This window comes from Accipiter gentilis, chromosome 31 (assembly GCF_929443795.1).
Source record: "Accipiter gentilis chromosome 31, bAccGen1.1, whole genome shotgun sequence".
In the NCBI taxonomy this organism is placed as follows: Eukaryota; Metazoa; Chordata; class Aves; order Accipitriformes; family Accipitridae; genus Astur; species Astur gentilis.
The window spans coordinates 358,828-383,338 of record NC_064910.1 but is presented as its reverse complement, the minus strand read 5'-3'; the positions used below and the strand labels follow the sequence as shown (position 1 = coordinate 383,338).

At 38.7% G+C, this 24,511-nt stretch overlaps 1 protein-coding gene across 5 annotated transcripts in view; it reads right to left on the bottom strand.

The window, feature by feature from the left end:
- Positions 1–24,511, bottom strand: part of MYO16 (myosin XVI) — a 385,302-nt gene that overhangs the window by 254,205 nt on the left and 106,586 nt on the right. The gene's annotated exons all lie outside the window — the stretch shown is intronic.

The window sequence follows — 24,511 nt, the reverse complement described above, 5'->3', positions numbered from 1 at the left end:
TGGAGGAGTGACCCTGGTCTCAAGGTCACTATCACCTGATTAGTTTATTTGGGAGCAAAGTCATAGTCAACTGGTTTTATTTTATTTTGTAGAATTCCCATGAGATTTGTTGGCTTTTTCTGTAAATAATTGAAACTAGCATTTGTAACTTATATCACTTGAAATTAATCATCATACCAAAGTTAAACAATCTGCACTCAACTTTTCCAGTGTCAGATCACTGACGCAGCATAATTCTTAAAATGATATTTGGAGTCAAACTCCACTCGCAGTTACATGTATCAAAACCCTCTGATATGAAAACAAGCTTATAAACGCAAGCAAAACCACAACCCTTCATATTGGTGCTCACTCAAGTGTGAATATTCAACACTTTTCCCGCCGTGGTCTTTATTGCCTTTATAACCTTTTCACTCAGAATCAAAGCATTGACTAACTCATGCTACCAGCATTTATTCCTGGAGCAGAATTGCACAGAAACAATGCCAGACATTATCAGGGGAATCCACACTGGCATTGCAACTCTGTCTTCACTAAACTGATATGAAGAACCCTTTTAAAAGGCCTCCCTCCAGGAGAATAACTGTCAATAATGTTTCCTGTGTAAGAACACAGCTGGTTCTGCCTCCATCATCTGCAAATCCTGGTTTTAATTCCTAGTTAAGATTCCTGGACAGCATTGTGCAAAAGTCTGCAAACAAATTTTAGATTTTGAGTACCCCAGAAATCTGTTCCACTGCAGCATCTGTCCTACAGGAGGGCCATAAATTTGTCTCAAGGCTCTTCTAACTTATGTGAATCTGTCAAGAGACTCATGTAACACCATCTCCTCCATATCCATGTGTATTTTGTGTGGGAATAGAATATCTTGCAACTCCCATCTTCACTGTACATTTAAACTTCTTACAGCATTCAAACATTCAGTTGACCTATCTGAAAGGGGTCAATTTTGTTTTCAAATATTGTCAATTTACACAAGCCATATTTTCTGAAAGTGTTGAATGATTTTTGACCAGGTGCCTTAGAAAAATTCAGCCTAAGAAAGAAAATCTGGCTAAATGTTTTCAAGTATGTAAAATTAAAGACTTGGCATCGTCCTTACTAAATAGTTCACGCCCAGTAAACACTGGTATTATTAGACAAATATTTGTAACAGTTATACAAATCCATTTAATCTTTTGTTCTTTTTTAAACTTTGAAAATCAAACATCAATCCAAACCATTGTATAAATTCATAACTTATTAATAGTCATACTTTATTTAATAGTTCCATGGTACGTATCTCTCCTCACCAAAGGTTTTGCTTCATTTAATTTACATAACTGTAAAAGACTTCTACATTCTGGCAAATGCTGCTTTGAAAGTTAACTATTATTAGAAGTCACTGTTGTCCCCAGCATGTCTGCCAAAATTAGAAGTGGAACATTAACTAAGATGGAATAAATGAACTGTACAACAACTGCCAAGCAAGATGAAAAGCACTGAAGCAGAGCAGGAGGATGGAGAAATATTTAAAAATGTTCATAATCTTGGGAAAAATAGATGACGACAAAAAGCACAGTATTTCTTTCTGCCCTCTGATCCATAAATCCAATATTAAAGCACACAGTGGTCCACATCCAGACAAAGACCATTAAAAATAAAGGTGCAGAACTAAGTTCCTTCCTTCTTTTAGTACCCAAATTGCTGACCACATGTGAAGATGCTTCCTCTACATCAGGTTTTAGTGAGTAAAGACCTTACTGTAAATCCTCCCTCCTTAAATAGGTATACATCTACATCCTCCTCAAGAGTTAGTATTTTCAACATTGCTATGTTATGCTATTTCTTTAGCAAGCCAGAAAATACAAATTCCATGTAACAGAAGATTTCTTAAGACTCCAAAAATAATTTTGTTCTGCCAATCCCATCAGGATTTCGCCTCAACAAACTAACACTCCAAGTTGCTCCCCTTCCTCCATCCCTACTTTTCAGGGAAAAAGAATAAAATTACACCCATTTCGGTCTCTCAGCCACTTAATACAGTGTTTTTACGTATCATTCTTTCTTACAGACTCTTTGTGTAGGTTAAAAATGTGAACTATGGCTTGGTTCCACCTGCAATGATAGTCTTATTTGCAAATACAGGAATTAAGGCAGATAGTCCTTAAAAGCACGTTTGCAGGAATTACAAAACTGCCATAATTCTCTGCTCAAGAAGGCTTTAACTGATGACAGTGGTGAGAGTACCTAACTCTGAAAATGCCATCTTTATGGTGTATTCTCATGCACTGCAGTCAGAAGGGGGAAGGCATGCCACCCACTGCAAGGCCCACTCTTCCCTCCTGCCAGCTCTCCTCACCTATGCAGCTGCACATTCAACTGGACCATTAAGTCCAGTAAGCCTTCCCTGCCCGCCCCGCCCCCCCCCCCCCCTTTCCTGGCAGGGTTAGTTTTTGGCCCCATCAATGTGACTGACTGCACAACAACAGCAGAGAGGATACAAATGCACACATGACCCAGAGACAGAGAAAGCACACTGCATTTTGATGGCAGAAGGTCTTACGTTGAGTAAGGCTGATAATTAAATAACATCCTTAGTCTGTGTTTCTACAAGATGGGATAAGCTGATTAAGGAGCCAACCACAAAGCTCTGTTCCCTTCCCCCATTTGCAAAAGGATTTGCACATCATTTACCTCTGGCTACTTCTGCATCCGGGAACTGACTGTAATAGCACAAAATAACCCCAGCAAAAATGAAATGCAGTTTCTTCTTGGGTCATTGAGATGAACTCAATCATTAAGAGTCTTGGGATCACCAAAACTGGCTTTTGGGTAGGTCCTTGTAAGCAAAGACAGAGGATGAACACCCCTCTCTTTTGGCAGGAGCAGGACACACAGGAAGGTCAGAGGGTTGGGAAACTGCATTTCTGAAAGTATTCCACAAGAATTTCATCTGGAGCCTAAAATAGTAACCAAGTGACAGAAAGAGCCTGTGACTGCTTGGATGTAGAAAATATGGACAATTTCTTGAGCCTCTTTGTTCCATCAAAGACTTGGTTCTTATAGAGAAGCTATGTAAAATTAAGTAATGCCTTTCCAGATCCATTTAGCAACACCTTGCTGTTGAAACAAACAAACAAACAAAAAAAATCACAGACCATTTTTAGAGGCGAGAATGAAATGCATAAGAATGAATGTTTTTGCCTTGCTCCCTCCCCCCCAGAAATGCAGACCAAGATTACAGCATAAAGAATTAATAGATGAACTCTGATCTTGAAGTAGAATATTAAATAATTATGACCATAAACAAATTATCAAGTCACATACAAAGAAATAGGGTAAGTGGATAAAAGCTCAGTAGTTCTTTTCTTTGTCTGGTTTATTTTTCCTCATTACTGCATGTAGCTTGATCAGTGCTTTCAGAAATTTACATCGCAAAGACTACCAGGGCAAGATATACAAACTCTCCTGTCATCTGGGCAGGAGTCTTTGTTCTGAATCAGGATTATGTGCTATGTTCATCTACATATAAAGACAAGTTAAAAACATTTATCTTTCCTTGAATTCATCCCCCCTGCAAAACACACACACACAAAAAGAAAATAAAGAAGATCACAGAAGCAAAATCCCCCTTCCTACCATGCAACTCACTTAGGTCATTCACTTAAGACTTTACTAGTCTTCAGGTGAGGAAAATCTTCACCATATGTTCATTTCTTCCTGTTGACAGAACTACTCTAGGTACTGCTAGTAATTTGGGATGAATTGCCCTAATGAGGGCAGAAAGTCATAGATAAATATATTGCAGAAGTGCTATCTCTTAATTCACGTAATTTTTAACGACGTCTTCACAATACTTTCTTTTAAAACTTGTTTTATTTGTAATCTTCCACAGAAGAGAAGTATCCAGAAAAGATGAGGAGACTGAAAACAGGCTTTAAGGCAGGAAGCTGACACCTACTTAAAAGCAAGAGTAGAATTTTCAGGAAACTCTCAAGCCCTTCTTTCCTGTGTGTGAACAGGTCCATCCATTCTCTGATATCTTTTAGATTTGACATGCAAAATCATCAACTACCGGTAGAATTTCACACCTGATTTCATATCTAAAGGTGTTTTAGAAAGCATGGAATTTACAAAGTCTCAAGGTAGCCCTGATGTTACAATTTTAACTGAATTACTCTAGTGAGCTGAATAGCTTTCCACATGCCATTGGCTGCATTGGCTGGATTACTACTTATTACGTAGCCTTCTAATCCAGTAAAGGCACTATGGCCATGCCTGTTATCAGCCACAGGTCTTGTACTAAATTCGCAAGTGGGACTAGGGCTGTAAGGTTTACTTTGTCTGGGCTTGTCTTGGCTTGCTTGGAGCTTTAACTTTCTTAGCTGTTACAGCATCTGGCTCATGACAAGGTGACAATTACCTAACATGTTTTAGTTTCATTCAGCTTTATGTAACTGTGCCGTGTAATGTGTTAAGAATTTTTATATATACAGCAATAACCAGTACTTATGCTCTGCTATGTTGAATAGTACCTACCTGCTCTGCCATGTAGAACTATCTTACAACCTCACACGCTGCAGACAAAAGTAGTAGAGATCTGAAGTGACAGCAGAGCCTAGAAGACGAATTCAGAGGACCCAGAGCTATCAATAATTCACCAGTGATCAGCTACTGATGGTAATGCAAACTTAGGAGCTGGGCAATGTTGCATTCACAGCAAATCCAGTTTTAGTTGTAACAGAAAAGACAAAAAAGTGTCTAACATATGTAAAGCTTAACCATTGGTCATGTGCTGTGCTGGATATAGAGTACCAGTCTATGTTCCTATCAATTCTTCCTCTGGGGAGTAGCAGCTAGCTAGTGTAAACTTTGTTCCTGTTAACATCTATTTTTGTCCTCTTTAGTTTAGCAGGAATAACTCTAGCTGGAAAGCTCTACTTGTTCATTATGTGCAGAAACATGACTAGCTGCAGAAGCCTAGCTAAGACCATGCTGTTCCTGGAATGGATTATCCCATTCTCCGCCCATCTCAGGCTGCATATTACTGCCACTTGCTTCACGCTCCTTGAAGTATTTCCAGCGACCACTAGCAACACCTGTCAAACTTGTTCAAACCCCATCTTCTCATTTTCTGAAGAACTCTTGGAAATAAATTCCCATCTTTGCTGCATAAAGATTAAAGACAACAAACCATAAAGGAAATGTGCACAACATTTGGACAGCTAAGTGCTACACCATTCACAGAATGCAGAAATCAAGAGAAGAAAAAGTCTTTTTTTCCATACTGGCTGAATTTGAAAACCTTAGCCTTGCATATCCAAGCTATACTGTCCACTGTTTGAACAGAGCACTGATGAGGATAGGGCTGATGCTTCCATCCTCCCTGGCAGAGCTCCCATGGTTTATAAGTTTTTTAGGAAGCCAGGAATCAGATTACCATGACCCCAAAGCAACTGAGCTATTGATTCTCTGCTGCATTTGAAAGTATGATGTGAATTGTCAGGCTGATTCCTGACATCCATTTGACACAGCACTACCTTTAAAAGAAGCAAACCAAACCACCAATGAAACAGGCTGACCAAGGTAGTCCTACAGCCCCAGACAACATCTCTCCCAGCTTTAACGTTAGGCCCAGATCAAAACACATGTTAGTTCTATCCCATGCTCTCTTTGTAGAGAAATCAGTCAGATCCCAGACTTGGAAGCAGCTGAGGGGCTTGATCACTCCACTGTGGGAGCAAACTTCAAGCAGCACAGGTAGGCACGTGACAAGATAGGTCCCTTCCTTTCTGCCCAGTCCTTTGCTACTTTCCCACCAGGCCCTGCACCCTCAACTATTACACATCCATGCCCATGCATTCAGCAACCCTGACAGCTTCCTGTCAATGCACTGTCGCTCTGGAGGTCGAGGGCACAGCCCTCCTGTTATCTGAGGTACCCTGAACTGGAAAAATCACATATAAAGTAACAGTTATGTCTCTGGGCCACACAGACACTAAGCCAAACTCCAATGAGATCCATGAGGAGCGTCACAGTTCCCTCAGTGGGGCAGATATTTCTATCAGTGTAGACATAGCCAGAATAATTTATGAGTTTAGGGACTATGATTATTTAGTAACTGCTAGATTTAAAACTACTTCTTCAGGCAAATTACCCCTCTTCCATTTCATTTTTATATACATGAAATTTAATGCAGTCTGTGCCTCCACTGGAAAATATTAAGGCCACAGAGATCTAATGGCCTAAAATAATGCCAGCGTGTGCCTCTTACAGTGCCCAAGCACAGTGAAACAAATTAACTTATCTCCTTACACAAAAGTGACAGTGGGCAGCAGTCAAACACAACATGCCTGAGTTAAGTTGCAATATGGCAGGCAAAGTATTTCTGTTTTTAAAACTCTGAAAACACAGATATTCACATGGAAAAGCAGTGTAGACTGAAATCATTTCAGAGGAACAAGATTTCAAAATAAGTGGGTCACATTACCTAATCGCTACATATGATTTTTTTTTCTTTTTTGTAGGACATTTATTCCTGAAGTCTTCTTTTCTTTTTCGGTTCACAATATCCAACTCCTTCCTGCTTTACAGTTACTCTTTCAAACAGGAGGACCCTACTTTTCATCATTTGCTTACAAATACATGCACTGACTATACCATATCTAGAGTGATGTGGAAAAACAATGGTGTAAATCACAGTAATTTAGAAAAGATTGGAAGTAGCCATTCGGTTCTATGGCCCAAAGATACTGCTGCAAGGGGCACACCCAGAGTCACTAGGCAATGGTGGCCATCCCTCGTTTTGCCTCTGTTTTGAATTAGTCTCTGTTTTGAATTAGCTTCCAGAGCTAGCTAGAGATTGGGCCAGGTAACAGAGAGAAAACTGCAGTGGTAAGGTCCATCTTGTTTATAAAGCTGTGATTTTACTTCACCGTAACTAAGACCTCTATATATTACAGAGCTACTGCTAAAATGATTCAAATCACCTCACAAAATAACATGCTTAACTAAAAATACTGCTTCTATCATCATAGCTGATAGCACAGCAGGGGTTTTGCCAGCATATCTACTTCCCAGGCCAAAACAGCTGTGTCATCAAAAACCGGTAGCACAGAGCTGACTGAATTCTGAATTCTGTTAGTAAGATAAAATTACAATAAAAACAAAGCTTTTTAAAATTTACCATAAGACGAACACTCTACAGTTAACCTTAGGGGAAAGTAGTTGATCATGCACTGACCTTAAATATGGCTTTTCCCAAAGCTTTCACTTCCAACTAGCTTATGTGAGATGTAAGGGTTTTTAAGGTTAAAAAGACAAAAAAAAGAAAAAAAAAAGGAACCTAGTATCTTAGCATTCAGGTGACTTACTGCATTCTCTATACATATTTTATCCATCTCCCACATGCGGATTCTCCTGGATGTCCTGACAAAGGTGACAAAAAACACCAAGAACAACAGCAGCAGGCTACAGTTGGTTATTATAAAAGCTTACACCCACTGGGTTCACCTTAGAAATTTGAAAGCTCTTAAAACTACCAGTGTAATTTTTAGGCTAACTTTTCCACTGCAGACACACCCAATTGTACATTCAGATGTTTATCAAATTGAGTAAAAGTTTCAGATCTTTAAAATATTTTACTAAATATGTTAAATTTATTTCAGACTCTGCAACTTTCCAATCCTATAGTCATTAATTAATACTAAAACACACATCAGCAAGATAACTCGTTCTGTGGTCAGTAGCTTAATTTGAAAGCCATTACCATCCCATGCTTTTCCCTAGGGTAACAGTAAAAGTTAAAGAATTTGCATACAACACAAATTTTCTGCTGAATGGACTGTATACCCCCATTTCACCCATCATTTATGTTGATCCTATGCCAAGGTTACTTAATTGACATAAATCAAATTACTGCTGACTTATATTCCATATGAAGCAAGATTCAGTCCCTCTTAACTCTCAAACCATGCAGAGCAAGTTTATGCCAGCTGGTTTAGAAGCCCTGTAAGCAAGTCATTACAATTTGTATTAGAGACCTTCAAGGATAACAGGCTATTATCCTGCTTAGCAGCTGCTAAATGGTACTAATTACCAGCTGTAGACCACTGGCTGTTAGATTATGTGTGTATAGGGGAATTCCCAGGGCATGCACAAGGAAGCAAACTCAAACCAGGCAGTATAAAACAAACTAGGAATATTTAGATATCCATGCATTAATCCAAAATAGTCATGCATGTGGTATATGAGTGACCAGAGCTACAAAAGAATGTCTGGTTCCAGGAATGTCTCACCACCTGACAGATGTGGCTCAGGCACCCCCTTTCACAGGGTGTAGTCTGGGACAGTTTACATTGTCAAAATTGGAGCTGCTTCACTCTTGTTCATGCTTCCATTCACACGCTCCTGCCCTCAACCTTGCAAAGCAGTGGCACATGTCACCCTGCCCCAAGCTGGTAACGGGAGCTATACCAGCTGAAAGCTAACCTTATGAAAACTGCTTTAGCTCCCTGGCTCACTTCAAGATGAGCATTAAGATAGGAGCACAAAAGGGTAAGACAGAAGCAGAGCAGGACAGAAAGCAGAGCAACCAATGGCAACCTCAATTTTAGCTTAGTTTTAAACTGTGTTAGAAATGTACTTTGCAAACGTCATTTGGTATTGCACATAGTCTTAGGCTACTGTCAAAGTCATGTCAGTGGCTCCAAGTTGCCTGTGTATTCCCTTTTCTTTATTTGCATCAGCCCCACCAGCTGTGTAACAGGTAAGTGAATTGCTTCAGGGACCTGACACAGACTATAGCTGTTGATTGTTGGGGTGTGGTTCATTCTCACCTGGATCAGTTTGCCAAACTGACTTCTGCAGCCACGCAATTACTAAATCCAATACAAAGAGCATGCAGCAAGAGCAGTGGTAGGAACAAGATCATAAAAATATGAATGAATATTTCTGAATTAGAAAACATAGCATTGGCATAACATCCAATCAGCATAGAGCTATAACAGCGTAAGCAAACATTTTATTGATCTAACTTGATTCTTTAGTGAGAAATGCACTGAACTCACACAAGTACCTCCCTACTGGTGTAAAAACACCCCTGTGAACAGTACAGTTTCAATTAAAACCGTGTGACTGGAGTAATACAATCCTTTTTAGGCAAACCACGACACATTCAGGGCCACTACAGAGAGTAGCAATATAATATCCCCAAACTTCTAATATACAGACAACTGTAACTACATAAAACAAAATATGCAGAGCTGATAAATTTAAAAAACCTACAATTTTTAGTGTTCCAAATAAGGAACATTGCGTACTTCATTTGGCAGATATCACTATCCAAAAGGGTTTTTCTTCATCATCTAAATACAACCTACTTATTTCTTTGACTTTATTTACATCTATCTTCTTGTATTTACTATTTATTTTATTTACACCTGTCTTGGCATATCTACTAACTCCAAGCCAATTCCTTCCCAAATTTGGTACTTATGTGTGCAGATACCCTGTAGATTAATATGGCTACAATCTCATTCCCCTTAAGATAATTTGTGTTCTAATTTGATCATTAAGTAGGTGGCAGAAGAAACCTACCAGGTCACAATATACTGTCATTCAGTAATAATATTTGCCCTTATCATATGGGGCTGCCAGGACCTACGCTCCCAGTGGCCCAACCAGCAGGGAGCAGCTGGCCATCATGGTGCCCTTACAGCATTTATCTGTATTTAAATAAACTCAAAAAAATCTATCACCTCCAGAAGGATTTCCAGTCCTGCCCACACTTCTGTCAATTTCATGGGAGCAGAATCACCTCCCTCTTTCACCCCAGCACTTGGAAAGTCTACATAATCAAGTTTTTCTGACTAAAAGCCTTTTTATCTACATACATCATTTTTAGCACATTAAAATTTCTGTGCTGTGAAACATTTTCTGAGGTGCATTCTGCTGTATGAGAAATTGCAATCAATCAACACTCTTCAGTCTATTGATACCTTACCCTTTTTCAGGTGTTTCAAAGATGGTCAAAAAACATGAAGAGCTGTGGAGAGCACTGGGCACACATGTAGTCATTCCCCTCTTCACATTACAGAGTTTTAAAATGGACAAAGTTGGATCTTGGTGTATATATATCACACTCAATTTTTAATTTTCAACAGTATCAGCGTTCAGTCAGTCTTTCACAATCTGCCAAAACCAACTGAGAATAACAGTCGTTCTTTTTGACTTCACAATGCGCATCCACACCTCTCAGTTTTGTTTTTTTCCTAATATAATGTATGAGGTTTGCAAAGCCTAATGACTCCTTGCACATACAGATGGCATGAGATGCATCCTCCTGTTGGATATGATGGAACACGATCTGCTTTTCTTGTCAGCTCAAGGATCAGATCACCACACAGACATATCCAGAAAGCTGAGCTTCTGGAAAGACAGCATGGAGCTCCTCCTACTCTTCACCTATCTGCTAAGCATAGTTGACAGAGACTGATCAGTGAGGTCTAGAGATATTACCCCATGCTGCAGAAACAGCCAGAATCACTGCAGGAAAGCAGGGTATGGGATCCTGTCACATGGGTCTCCCACATAAACATGAAGATAAGCAGCATGCATGCTGAATGAATACTTTAGTTTGGGTAACCTCTTTGCAGTATTTCCTTATACCCCTATTCAGCACTTAGTGCATTGATTGCAACATGTTGGTTTCCAAGTCCTTCTATTAGCCTGTGTACTATAAACAACAAATATAAACACTTTCACAACTTGGCTAGTTGTCAAACATCTTTATAGGAAATAACTAGGTCTCTTTTCTGTACAGTTCTATTCCCTGTCTGCACATCTAGCTCAAAGTTTTTCATTCTTCATCACTTTTTTCTAAAAAATTAGACTTGGCTCAATTGCTGCATTCTTGAAATGCGTTATACTTTTCCTGGTGGTAATCCAAGCAGCTTATATCCAGTAGTCTCCAACTCTTCTTTATTCTTTTCTGAGTCAGCTCTTTCCATCCAAAGCTCAGGGACATGAAGGATCTCACAGTTACAGCTAGAGCTTCTCTTGTATCTTGGCTCCCAAACTCCCAACCTAAGACTTCTTTCACACTTGGCTAAGGGCAGGCTTGTCACATTTCACAATATAACACAACAACTTTGGTAACCTTTACCCATTTCTGACAGCATTGCCCAAACATTACCTTTCACACTTGCCTGTTGTATATTCTTTGCACAGACTAGGTGTCTTCTATCAAACAGCAAGGCAACTCTTAAGTCTCCCAATGACACTGATAATGGTCTTGTCTCAATTAAGTTTGTTTCAACACGTATTGGAATCTTTATTAGTCTCCCAACTCGTTAATTCCCCTGACATCTGATGGATGACCTGGATGTCCAGCAAGGAGAGCAAATTGCCCACAGACAGGCCTGCATAATCTCCTCTGGTCAGTGATGCTCTGACTGCACAAGCTCAACCTCCCAGAAATCATCCTGTTTCCACTCACTCTTATCCTACAGCTGTTTCTGTATGCTTGCAAGCTCAGTGCATTCTGGCTAATACCTTCATTTCCCCACATCAGTGACTTGTTACCCAAGTTACCAACAGAGATAGAGATGAGGACTAATCCAGGAGAACCTGCATGTTATGTAATCAAAAACACATACACAGAGGAGTGGGATAATAAACTAATGCCCATGTAAGGATGAGTAGAACTATATATACTTGGACTTTACATCTGTCCTTTTCTGTCCAACTTACATTACTCTAAATACTCGTACCATACGATTTTTAGGGATAGGTTTGAAAGCAAAACAAGTCCAACAATCATCCCAAATAGGAACCGAGTGAAGCCAGTGAAGTTCAGATGGGAATTACTGAAAGGTTTAACAGCTGGTGCCCTCTTAGGTTGTCCCCTTAGTAGACTGAGAAACAAAGCAGCAGTTCCAAGTTTCACGCAGATGCTTCCAGCTTCAAGAACAGTGCAAGTCATATTTTCTGTACTGCCAATGGGTAAATGTGGAAGCCTAGAAAAAACTACCACTATATACCAACTAGAGTTGTGATTGCTAAAATCTGGAGCACAGACCCTAGCTCAATGATTTAATGCTGCAGCTGTCATGTTTGCCTTTTAAGTCTGAATGTAATAAAAACTCTAAAGAGTAAACAGCATGAGAAACTACCTCCTGCAATCATGTCATTGTTTGCCCTGTAAAGTGACAGCGTGTACTGCTTCAAGGTCACATACACACTACACTGGAATAGTCTCATTGGAAAGAAACATGGTAAGAAAGCAGTATGCAGCCCCAGGCTGACTGTCTGAATTCTACCTTGAACCTTTCACATATGCTTAAAAACCTTGTTCAAAGCTGGACATTTAGAAATATTGCCAATTTCACCTCAACTATGCACCTTCCCACCTCCACTCTTGGATGCAATTCACACAGAAACACAAGCTAAATTATCCATTCCCTTAGGTTCACTGACTGATTGTATTCTTACAAGCTTCAGTTCCTCTACTGCAATAACCTGTTACTGTGATGGCTGCAAATAACAATAATCAAGAAAAATCAGTTGTGTATTCATTATGCCATATAACTTTACTCACTTCTCTCATAGCTGCAGAGCTTCTTCGCTGTCACCTTGAAGCACAAAAGGTTTTAACAGCTGAAAAGCCTTGCAGACCAGACTAAGATGATACCTCAGCGTACTGAGAAAAAAAGAATCCCCCAATTCAAGTGTCAGAGACTAGAAAGATGACTGAAATAATAAGCAGTACATATACTTTGTGTTTAGAATTTTTACTGAGGAAGAAAAACCACTAGGCACTATACAAATATATCTGGCTCTGCCTCCGGTATATTTGTGTTTTTACTGGGAAAGGTATGACAATTCAAGCAGAACAGCAGATTAACAGAAAATGTCTAAAGAGTACTTAGCAATTAAAAAAGTAACTTGCCACATTGAGTGACTCTGGTATATTAATTCAGTTCTACCTTCAGAGCTTCTAGAGGAAGTACTCCACTTATTACACTTCACAAAACCTCCAAACTCCACTTTCCAAAAGCTCTGAAAAAATGTTCTTCTCAATGTGGCAATTAATATCACAGTGATAAACTGAAGTCCGTACGTTGCAGGATGACAAAATAAGGTCTTTTCCCAGTCTTATGCTTAAGTATTCTATTTTATCAACATCCCTCCAGTGTAACAATGAAAGTGGATACCCTGCTGGAAAAAGGCTTCTAAAATTCAACTGAAAAATTGAAAACAGTTTTCAGGAATTATTAAAAGTGCAGTTGATTTTTTGTAAAGAACTGTATTATTGCTTTAAAGGTTTGTTCTTTAGAAAAAGAGGAAATAGAAAAAGTTATTTGCTATTGGTTTCTGTAGTTTCCCACCTTAATTTCTACAATAATCAGTGACTGAAATGAAAACATTTTAAAGCAAGTGATATCGAAGGATGAATACAGAAAATTTTCCCCTTTGTACTGAAATGTTATTGGAAATCAATCTGAAGCGCAAAAAATACAATGAAGAAGAAATCAACTGCAAATTGCATAGAAAAGATTCTATTCTTGCTAACATTTTTATTTCACAAGTATAGACTAGGGTCTTCTGCCACTACAGCAATCATTCTTTTTAATCAGTGTGACTTACAACAATATCCAAGGAACATTAGCAGCACCCGCCACTCAGTGGATGCCACCTTTCATTGAGAAAATAGGCTTCTGAATGCCACCAGTTTATAGCCTTGCATCCCACTCACTGCATGATGCTGGAAAAATCAACTGTGGATCTCCTTTGAAATGAACAGGAAGAATGCCAGGTGCCAATTTGTCAGTTGTTAATGGCTTAACAACCCTTTATTGGCATGACAGTGTATTTGTGAGTGATTAGTCTTCATGTTTCTTGCCACTTTTGGGTGCCAGAGCATGCTAAAGTAGAACATTTTTTATTATTACATGGAAAGAAACATCCTATGGAGGAAAAAACCAACATGGAACTATAAATGAGCTTGACAGGCTTAAAATGAAACAGGACAGATATAGGTCTATAAAGGTTATCTGTTCAGACCAGATTATAATCTTTAAAAGCTGGATTCTTGTGTAGGGGTCCTGGTCTTCTGAGTAATTTTTTCTTGACATTTTAGTTTGTGAAAGCCTTTTGAATTAGACCCTGATCATGCAAAGTCCTAAGTAATTTACATACTGACCTGTCCCACTGAAGTAAAGTTCTATATCATAGCCCACCAAAAGAAATAGTTGAGAATTTTGAAAGTGTGTCCAAAAGTAAATAAAATCATTAGGAAAATGTGTGTATTTTTACAAAGGTTTCCTCATAAATATTATGTTTTACATGTGTAATTGAGGCAACATTTAAAGCTATGCTTTCTAGTTATCCAAATGTGTTGTTTGGATTTAGAGGGTTAAAGTTCAAGAACGGACTTACCCACATACAAAGCAGGCAGTTCTGTGCCTACATTTTAGAAAACTGTTTCAAAGAAAAATCCAAAAGGTAAGTTTCTAGTAACTCTGTATATTAATAAGAAAAAGGCATACTTTTCAGAGAGGTGATCAACAAATCCTCCAGGGTAAACTTAGAGACACCCAAAACCATTAAATGGGAATCACTAAGCTCAAACATGTATCTCAGTCTTGATTTATTCAGAGCTTAAACACATGAAACAGGGCAGCAAATGGTCTAGCATATACTCCTGTTTTCAAAACACAGTAGCAGAAATGATTAAAACATCAAGCTTACTACGCAGTCAACTTTCTACAGTTTGTTATCCTATAGGCAAGACCACCTAGATTCAATTTGCCTCTCAGGCCCCTTCTGAAGGAGAGTGCCATGCCATGCCAGACACTGCTAGAGAGACTTGAGGTGTGGGGTCAGGGAGAGCAAAGACAAGGCAGTGGGAGAGAGGAATGCACAGACCCAAAACGGCTCTTGAAACAACACACAGCCACAACCTGTAGGCTAGCAAAAATGGGTGGGTGACAGCTCCATCCTCAGACTCATGGAGAAAAGGAGGAAGCTGTAACTCCATTCAATGGTAAGACAGATGAAATTACATTTGGTGTGAATTCACCTACTAGTAGGAGACCCAAAATGAAGGGTTCCCTACTTGGTACAGGCAGAGGATAGCTGTTCAAATCAAAGTACTGCTGGGCATGTGCAGAAACAAAAACTGCAGCTGAAACAACCCAGGGAGATTTCAGGGCTGGAAGAAACGTAGCCAGGAAACAGCAGCACTCCTGCGGTTAAGCAGTCCACAGGGAGAACAAAAGGGCTAGATAAAATCTACACCACCAAGCCTATCCTTCAGTTTTTTGATATGTTATACCTTTTTCTGTGAGTCTTACTTTTTCCAATTAAGTGTTGTATATTAGAAATCACACATTTTTATCAACAAAAAATAGTTTAACATTCAGGTCTCATCTCAGTTTTACCAAATTACTAAAAATGTAAACACACAGACAAAAAACAAAAAGCACATATGGAATCCTGTAGGAATTCAAATGTATTCAAATTTCATCTCCCTGTGAGTTTATGATTGCTTTTGAAATGGGCTGCTTTAATTACTTGACATCTGTTACCCAATAAGTAAAGGCATTATGTTTCCCTGTGTTGTAAGAAAAAGATGCCTTGTGTTGCTGAATTCAGCACACATGGAACTAAGGAAGGTTAACAACCATGCTGAACCTACAGGATTGAAGGCCTGCTCAAAAAAGCTTCTTCATCAATAGGTGAATTGAGATGTTTGATTAATGCCTCGTTTTTCTATATACAGAGCTGATTAAATCACTAGCAGCATGTCTGTCAGCTGTGTTAGTGTCTTCCAAAGTTACAGACATAAGAGTTCCCAATACAGAATGCATGTATTCATCTTGTGGATGTATTCATTTACAGTATACATTTTTCTTTCTTTCCAAGAGCCCTGACTGGGCAAAATTTTGCCTACCTCATGAATCTCATATGCTCTGAATAGTCTCTTGGCTTTACTATTCATTCAGTGTCTGCTGTTCATGTCTCCTAACCATTGGACAATAAATATTAAATTGTATGAATTACTATACATATGTATTGTGATTTCTTCTACAATAGTTCCTAGTAAATCAACATTTGCCAATAGTCACTTTTAGATTGCCATCTAATGTACAGATTTCTCCTCTGATTCAAAGGAAACACTGTAAAATCCAAAATACCTCTGTATGGGCAAAACTCTGTTACTACATACGTAGTGAATTTCATATGCTTTCCCAGTAGGGGAAAAAAGTTTAGATGAAGTTTAGAGCAAGAGTAAATAGTAATCTAAAACTAAAATACATTAAATACTACTAGCAGAATCCCAAAATAAAGCACTACAAAGCCTGAGAAATCTATTTGTTGAAAATTTTAAAAAGGACTGAGCATGCTAAGGTAAGGAAATACAGAGTATGCAATCCTTCAAATAGATTTTGGCTGCCCTGTTCTGTTCTTTTAAATTCCTCACACTGAGATTAGGTATTTTTTCGTCCCTCTTCATTGTATCACTATGCATCAAATTAGTAATTGGTTTAATTTGTCTCATTTCCTATTAACATAGGTTTTGCCCTGAGATTTCAATTTTCCTTTTTTTTTTTTTTTTGGCAGGGAGGTGGCGCAGGCAGGGCAGGGAGGGCTTTCTTTTGTCATGAAGGTTTACATGTGCATACTAAACATGCCACAACTGTTTCCCATTTTATCCTGCTGAGGGTTGGAAAGATTGGTGAAAATGAGAAGGTTTCCCAAAACCAAGGGTAAAATCAAGAGCGCACAGGAAACTCTGAAAAGCTACTCAGGTTACACAACCTAATCCTCACCAACCACATTTACATTTCTGGCCTTTATGCTCTTGGTTTAATACACATATAACAAGGTTACATATGTAGTAAAATACCCCATGCATTTAATATTTCTCATAATATCACTTATAAAATTTTAGCCCTGTCTCTTCAGAAGGCAGTAGCTGAGACAAAAAGTATACAAAAGAAATGCTAATTAAAGTACCTTTGGGAGGAGAAGGGAATGAAAGAAGCTGATATTAAATATTAATCATAAGAAATAAAGAAGGAAGAATTTAAAGGCAGAAGTAAACAACAGTGGATTATTATAATTTGAGATGGCATAGAAGATTGATCTGAACTTTCACAGAGAGGTCCTCCTTTCAAGAGTCACCTTTTAATCCAAGATGGGGGGTTGCCTAATCTAAGGAAATTCTGGCTTAACAATAAAGACCCAAGTAAGCAGATTCAATGCTACACCTATTTTTCACCTCTTTCCTAAATATTAATGTGTTTTATTATTTTGTCTTTCTGTAAATCTGCTCTATTACTGCAATTCTCCATCTTTAGTAAACATATTCTTTTGTCTTTCAGTATTGTCTAGCAGCAAAGATGCCTCTGAACTACTGATACACAAAAAAGCAATCCTCATCCAAGGCTTTGGTGAATTTTAAAAACAAGGCATTGCCATGCTCAGGGCCTCACTTTCTAACCACTCATCCCAGCACATGCAACAGGTAAAATCAGAAAAGCTGCCTGCAATCAGTTTGGTAAGAGGGTGTCATCAACATCTAAAAAGGTAGGTTCAAAGTCAGAATTCCAAGAGCAGATAGGTTAACTGAATATACTCCCACTCTTTTTAATTATAAAAATGTTTGCGATGAATAGTCTACATTACACACTCTCAGTGGTCTTCATTCCTCAGCCTCCTTCTCCAGTTTCCTGCTACCTTAAAACAGGCTTCACCTAATGGAGTCCTATGTTCACAAACCTGTCACTACTGCCCACGTCCTGGCTCTTCCAGCTTTTTAAAAAGACTGCTGGTGACTCTTAAACCTGATCTCTGAGGACCAGTAAGCTTGCCCCAGTACATTTGCCAGACACAGGCAGTGCAACACACTGTCTTCCAGAGCAACTTGTCTGTAACCAACCAAGCTGTTTGTACTGGAAAAAGACAGAAGAGTGAAGCATGAGCAAGATTATTGTAATAAGATGCAAAAATATGAAGTCAGTTAGTAGATTTGGAAACAATGCAAGAAAATAATAAAGTATGTGGTTTACTTCAGCTCAGTTTTCTGTTTCAAATTATTTTCGTATTTTCTTGTGAATAGGAACAGTCACTGTAACGTCTCTGATGCATTCTCATAACTATTGAAAGCTAACAGCCAGCTCATCTGCCACCTCAAATTAAAGACATATTCTTCTTTTGAACAGATTTTGCTTTCCCTTCCCCTGGGCCCTTTTTATAAACCTAAAGTTAATAGGATGCAAATTACACTCTGGCACCAGCCCCACCTGTACCCCTTTTATGCTTCCTTACACATCCTTTTAATTAATGTAACTGAAATTTATCATAATACTGTACATTATACAGTGCTTATGAAAAACAACAATACTAAAGCCTTCCATTATATTGATTATTCCAATCCCCTCAAATATCATGATACTACCAAATCTCACAATAGCACTAAACCTTTCAAATGGCTCAAGATACTGGCACCACGGGCAGGGGGACCGAGATGGGATCCCTGGGTTTTTTCCCCACACTAAGCAACTACACTGCAGCCAATCTTCTGGGGCTAGGATTCAGTCCTGTGAGGCCTTCCCTGGCAGTGGCACTACAGCAAAAGTGGATAGTGGTATCTTCGGCTTTTTAAACCACCTCTTCCAAGCATCCCCTGGTAAGAGAAGGGGGAGTACGGCTGTCCCCAGCCACTACATCCCACTGCTAAGCGCAAAGGGCCACACCTGTAGCTCTGTAGGGTTAGGAAGAAGCTCAGGCAGAGTTGAGGACAGACCAGTAAAACGCAGAGGCAGGCTCAACCTCCAGGGAAAGGACCAACAACCATTCTTATAGATGCGGCATTAGTGCTAACACTCACTCCGGTATTGTGGCTATTTAGAATCACAATGCTGCCACAGAATCAGCATATTGTCCATCAAAAGGATGAAATGGGCTTTAATTAGGTTTAGGGAATCTGCATTTCCCTTTTGAAATGCTGATTTTCACAGAAGTACCTCTTTTGTCTCAAGACTGAGTTGATGGCTCTCTAGACTTCCTACCCTAACCCTCCCCAGGCTGTCAGCATGGCCGACCTTACAGTATACATTATGACTACATTACAACTTAGTTGTCATAACAAAAGATGCTACATATACAGAATTTCTGACAGTCCTATGATTTGGGTAACGTTGCAGGATGTCTGAAAGCATGGGTTACAGAATATACCAAAAGATGACAAACTAAACCCAGTGCTTTAGTTTCTCTCCATTGTTTCAGGACTGTCACATTCACTTTTAGCTACTGTTTTCATTATGGCAAGTTTATCTATCAGTTCACACTCAAAGAATCACCTTTTTCAAAGCAGCCACTGTTTCCCATTGTTATCAGCACCAGTAATTCGATCACCGCTTCAGGAAGGATGCACAGCCCTTATCCTCAAGGAGCCAAAATACCAAGATCCATTCAGCATGGCTACCTTGCATCTGAAGCAGAAATTCGGGCTCCAATTCACTCAGTTTATTTCCCAATTGCTCAGTTAATTTCCTAATTGCTTGCACCCGAGTCTAAGCTGATGTGCAGGCTCAGCAAATACTGCAGTATGCATACCAGAGAAGAAAATCTGAGTCCATGCCAAGTGTAGGTGCAAGCACACCTATTTCACAGTGGGAAGGAATAGGATGCAGAAGCCTGCTTGGCTACATGTTCCAGTTTGCAATAAAATTGAGACCAATGTCAGCAGGACAAATTATTAATATGGATTTAATATCTCACAGGACAAAGCTATATAGGATTCAAAGGCAAATGAACTACAGGTGTTCCCTTACCAGCAGTAGAGATGTACAAAACCAGTGTCAGAAGACACAGTGCACTCAGTTAATCACCAGCTGCTTCTTCTATACATACCATCACTGAGAACGATAGCTGCAGAATCTCCCAAAATGCTCACTCTTAGTAACACAGATGAGAATGTGGCCCACCAACAGCACTAAAAAGCTTATTACTTTAAAAAAAGAGAAACTGCAGGAAGCTGCAAGGAGAAAGAAAAGGAGGATTTCCCTTCAATTTCCCTAGGTCAGATAAAAGACCAAATATCATTTAGGCACAATAACTAAAAACTATAATTAATAATTTTAAATGGCTCCAAGCAGAACAAAGACAGAACATTTTGCTTGTTTTAAACTTTGTGAGACATATGAGTATATATTTAATTTCTAAACTTGAGACAAAGCAGGTCACTGGTAAAAATTTCTAAAAGTCCATTCTAACAATTTTAATGAAAACTAATGATCACATCTGCTAGCATGCAGTATCAGAGATGCATTTTGTGCCCAGTAGCAGCTGCTACAGTAATTTTGGAGAAGATATATTGCATTCTTCATGAATAACAGAGACAATGAATTCTGAAGAGTGAAATTCCAATCAGACTCAGGTGTGAAACATCTCTGCAACAGCCACATTATAAATTCATCCTTATATATATTCATAGTATTCAATTTATCTTACCTACCAAACCAGACGACTACTCACCATTTCCAAATGTGCTGTCCAGTCTATATAGTTTATGATATTCCACAAGAAATGAGCTCCTGGACTTCACTTGGGAAGCTACTTTTACCCCATTCTACCATTGTGTCATTTTTCCACCTTCTATACTGCACTTTTTGCCCCTCACAGAAGTGTAAAACATCCCTCTCTAGCTGTCTTTTATGCCTATTGAATGGGTGTTCTTTGTTGCCAAATTATTATTGGCTGTGTTCAAAACTGTTCAAATATAAGCATAGCTTTATCACTCTCGTAGGTCTTTGCCTCCCTTTTAATGACTCTCTATAATTCCCTCTTGGCTTTGTTGCTCTTCCATGAGCTCCATGCAACGTATCTACATTTACACATCCTGATTAAGTGACATAGAGTTTTTATTTTTTTTTATATAACCAGAACCCAAACAAAGTAAAACTACTCCAGGATTCATCGACAAACAGGATTCTGCTTAGCAGTCTCAGAGGAGCACAACAGTGAAGCAGACTTTCGAAGTACTTCAATCTAAAGAATGGAGGAAGCACATAGCTGTGGGTAAAGTGTTTAAGAGCCCAAGACTTGCAAACAATTCCTAAGTACATCTAAAATTGAAGAAAATGAGCCCAAGTGCAATTCTCTGCAGATGAGTCTACTCTTCTGTAATTATGTTGTTGTATACCCTCTTCCAAGGTTAAAACTCAAAAGAAAACCCTATGAATCCCAGAATTTTAGCCTTGAGATCTTCAGTTTCATTTTACAAAAACCCTACCACCCTGAAAGCTGTAAATCTTGAGGACTTCAAAGCATTTTGAACCCATACGTCACAAAAACAGTACAAAAACATTTTACATTCTCATCACAAAATTGACACTATGTGTATCCAGTTATTTCATTTTAAATATCCAGATTGCACATTCCTCTTCTTGGATACCACAGTCTGCCCATACATCCTGAATGCCATCAGGCTTATTCACAGCCGGATGAGTTATATTATACCTTTAGTGCAATTAATCTCTTCAAAGCCTTTGCACTTCAAGCTCACAAAATTAACCACCCACAAGGAAAGGTGTCACCTGATAGAATTTAGCTGACTAAAGCTATTTGAGTGCTTAATTTGTTGTACCAAACCTTTACACTTGTTATTATCTATTATAAACAAAATGTTTACTTTGAAAATTATCTGAAAAAGACATTCAAACTGCATTAAAATACCCTGCTGTTGATTATTAACATAAACAAAACTGCATTTTTTAAGATTTGCCAAGTTCTCAACTCAATTACTTCCAGCCTTTATTCCAAAATATGTAATATTCAGATCAGTCTGAATCCCATTTTTTCCCAGGGTAACAACTTACCTTCTATTCCAAAATATGTAATATTCAGATCAGTCTGAATCCCATTTTTTCCCAGGGTAACAACTTACCTTCATATAGCAAAAGGGGTATTATTCTAAAGTCATTAAATTATTATTACTAATTCATGTTAAGGTACTTCGCTACTTACTTGCGGTGAGCTACTTTTTAAAAAATGCTTGTTCAATGTCCAGCTTTTCCAAAGAGAAGCATGTTTAAAATATTTATTACTGAATTTAGTTCCCCATATTCAAACTGAGCATATGTGGGAATGTTGTTGATTACTGAGCACACTGTGCAGTAAAAGCCAGGTCCTGGAGACCAGACATGGATTTATGCAAAGAAAGGAAGGCTGACAGGCTGTTAAAACTTGTCTCCCACCTTTGATTGCTTAACCCAGCATTACAACATCTTTCTCAATCCCCCAGGCCATTTTACCAAAAGGAGGAAGCTGAAGAGATGGTGTGACATTTAAAGAGCCAGGAGTGTGCTCATTCCCACATGCAGCCTTATATTGCAGTTATTTCTGCCTTAAGACCCGGTGAAGGGGAGGGTTCACATCTTTTTCACACCAAGGCTGTTATTTACTCCAGCTGTACAGATAAAGCTGATGTGAAACTGCAGTGAGGTGGAGGATACTCCATGCAATTATCAGGATCCATCACCATTAGCTTACTGGCTATATATACCCATCAGTAAACAGTGAAGTGTAATATGAACATTGAATGAATGACTGAAATATGAATAAATAGACAAGAGAAACAAGTGGTGCCAAAAGCCCAACTTCTCAGCTATACCTGTTTCAGTGGGATTTAACCTATGACTAGCCTGGCCTTATGGATTGAAAATCCATTACTGTTTGGAGGCACTACGTGTGCTTCCAGAGCACATCTTCCAGTTCAATTTTGTCTGAAAGGAATCTAGTTTGTATGCTCCATAAAGCAAGACCAAACACAGGAAATGGATATGGTATTTACTACAAAAGCGTATGTCTAATTTGAACTGAAATCCTAACACAGATAACATAAACTAAGGAGTCATGGTTGGATGTTCCACTCAGCAACAACAGTAGAAGAGCAGCTTTTATGTCCCTTTCAATTATTTTTTTTTAATTTTTGTTTTTATTGGCTCACATGATAGTATAGCATTATTCAGCTCAAAGCAAACAGGCTCTAGGAACATTTGGCTAAAATCACAATAGACAGGCACTTACAGGTCCCCAAGCAGCTTAAAGACAACGATCGCGCTTTTTCAGAGTCCTGTGAAAGGACTATGGGCATCAAATTCAGGACTGTGGTGTTAGTCCTACTGGGGTTGTCTGCAGCCTATTTGAGCTCCTTGCTTCTGGGGACCTATTTTATCTGTTTCAAGTGCAGGACACCATCCCTGTTTTTCCCCCACCTTACTTTCCTCTGCCTGAGGTATCTTCATTTTATGGTAATGCTATTCAGTCTCAACAGCTGCTGAACTTTCTTTCAGATTCAGGTGCAGCTCAAGGCCAAGTATGGGCAACACAAAAGACTACTGATGCCCCACCACCACTCCAATGAGCAAGCTACATTTCTTCAGCATGAACATCAAAAATAGCCTCAAGTATCTGACTTCTACAGAATGTCAGAAGTCCTATCTAGTATTCTGCTTGGGTTTTAGAGAAAGTTGGGAGCTATGAGAACACGGAGGAAGAAGATCTTCCCTTATATTCCCTGTACTTTTACATACTATGAGAGTGGAATGAAGGGTTGTGAATTTTATTTGTAACTTAATTATAAATGATGACCTGGCTACTAACTGGAAGAGCTCTTTAATTCATGTCCTGTAAATATCTAAATGTGTAGGACTATACCTCAGCAATAAGCAATGATAGTTAGAGCAAATGCCCATTGAAATGAAGACCTGAGTGAGTAAAAAACCCATACCTAATCAAACTGATAAAAATCAGGAGAAAACTGACAATTCATTTGCGTGATGTGACTATTTCAGAGCCTCCCTTATTCAGGTAGTTTTGTGCTAATATGATTACAAAGAACTGCCATAAAATCTGTTTGCAAAGGGGTTGTTAAAACCATTACATCAGTTCTTTTCCTATATCCCTCCCACACAACAGTATGGGGATTCCTGGGGACTTCTAAAACTTGAGAGATCCTTACTGCAAGGTTTGGTTCCCTTCTGAGGAATAAATTATAGAATTCCTCAGATTACTATCAATTGCACCAGGAATTCAAACAATGCCAGGAAACTAAAAACAGAACCCCTAAAATGTAGTTACATATTTCAAAAGGACATAAACATCATTTCACAACTAGAAGGATGACCCACTACCTACCTGGTCTGACTATGGGTCAATGCCATCTCATTGCTCTAGCCAGGCCACTAATAGCAGCATTCATTACTCCAGATTTTGGCTAAAATTGAGAAACTAATTTTCAAAGTAACTTATGTTAAATTCTATGGCTCACAAAGGTATGCAAAAGGCCACATATAATGATGATCATAGTCCTCAGTGGCTTTGAAATATATTAGTTTATACATACATTAACCTCAGAATAAATTCATTAGGTTTCTGTAAGTTCATTCTCCACACCTTATTCATTCCAGTAACAACCTATATGTTGTATGCAATATATGCCTATATATTATGGCAC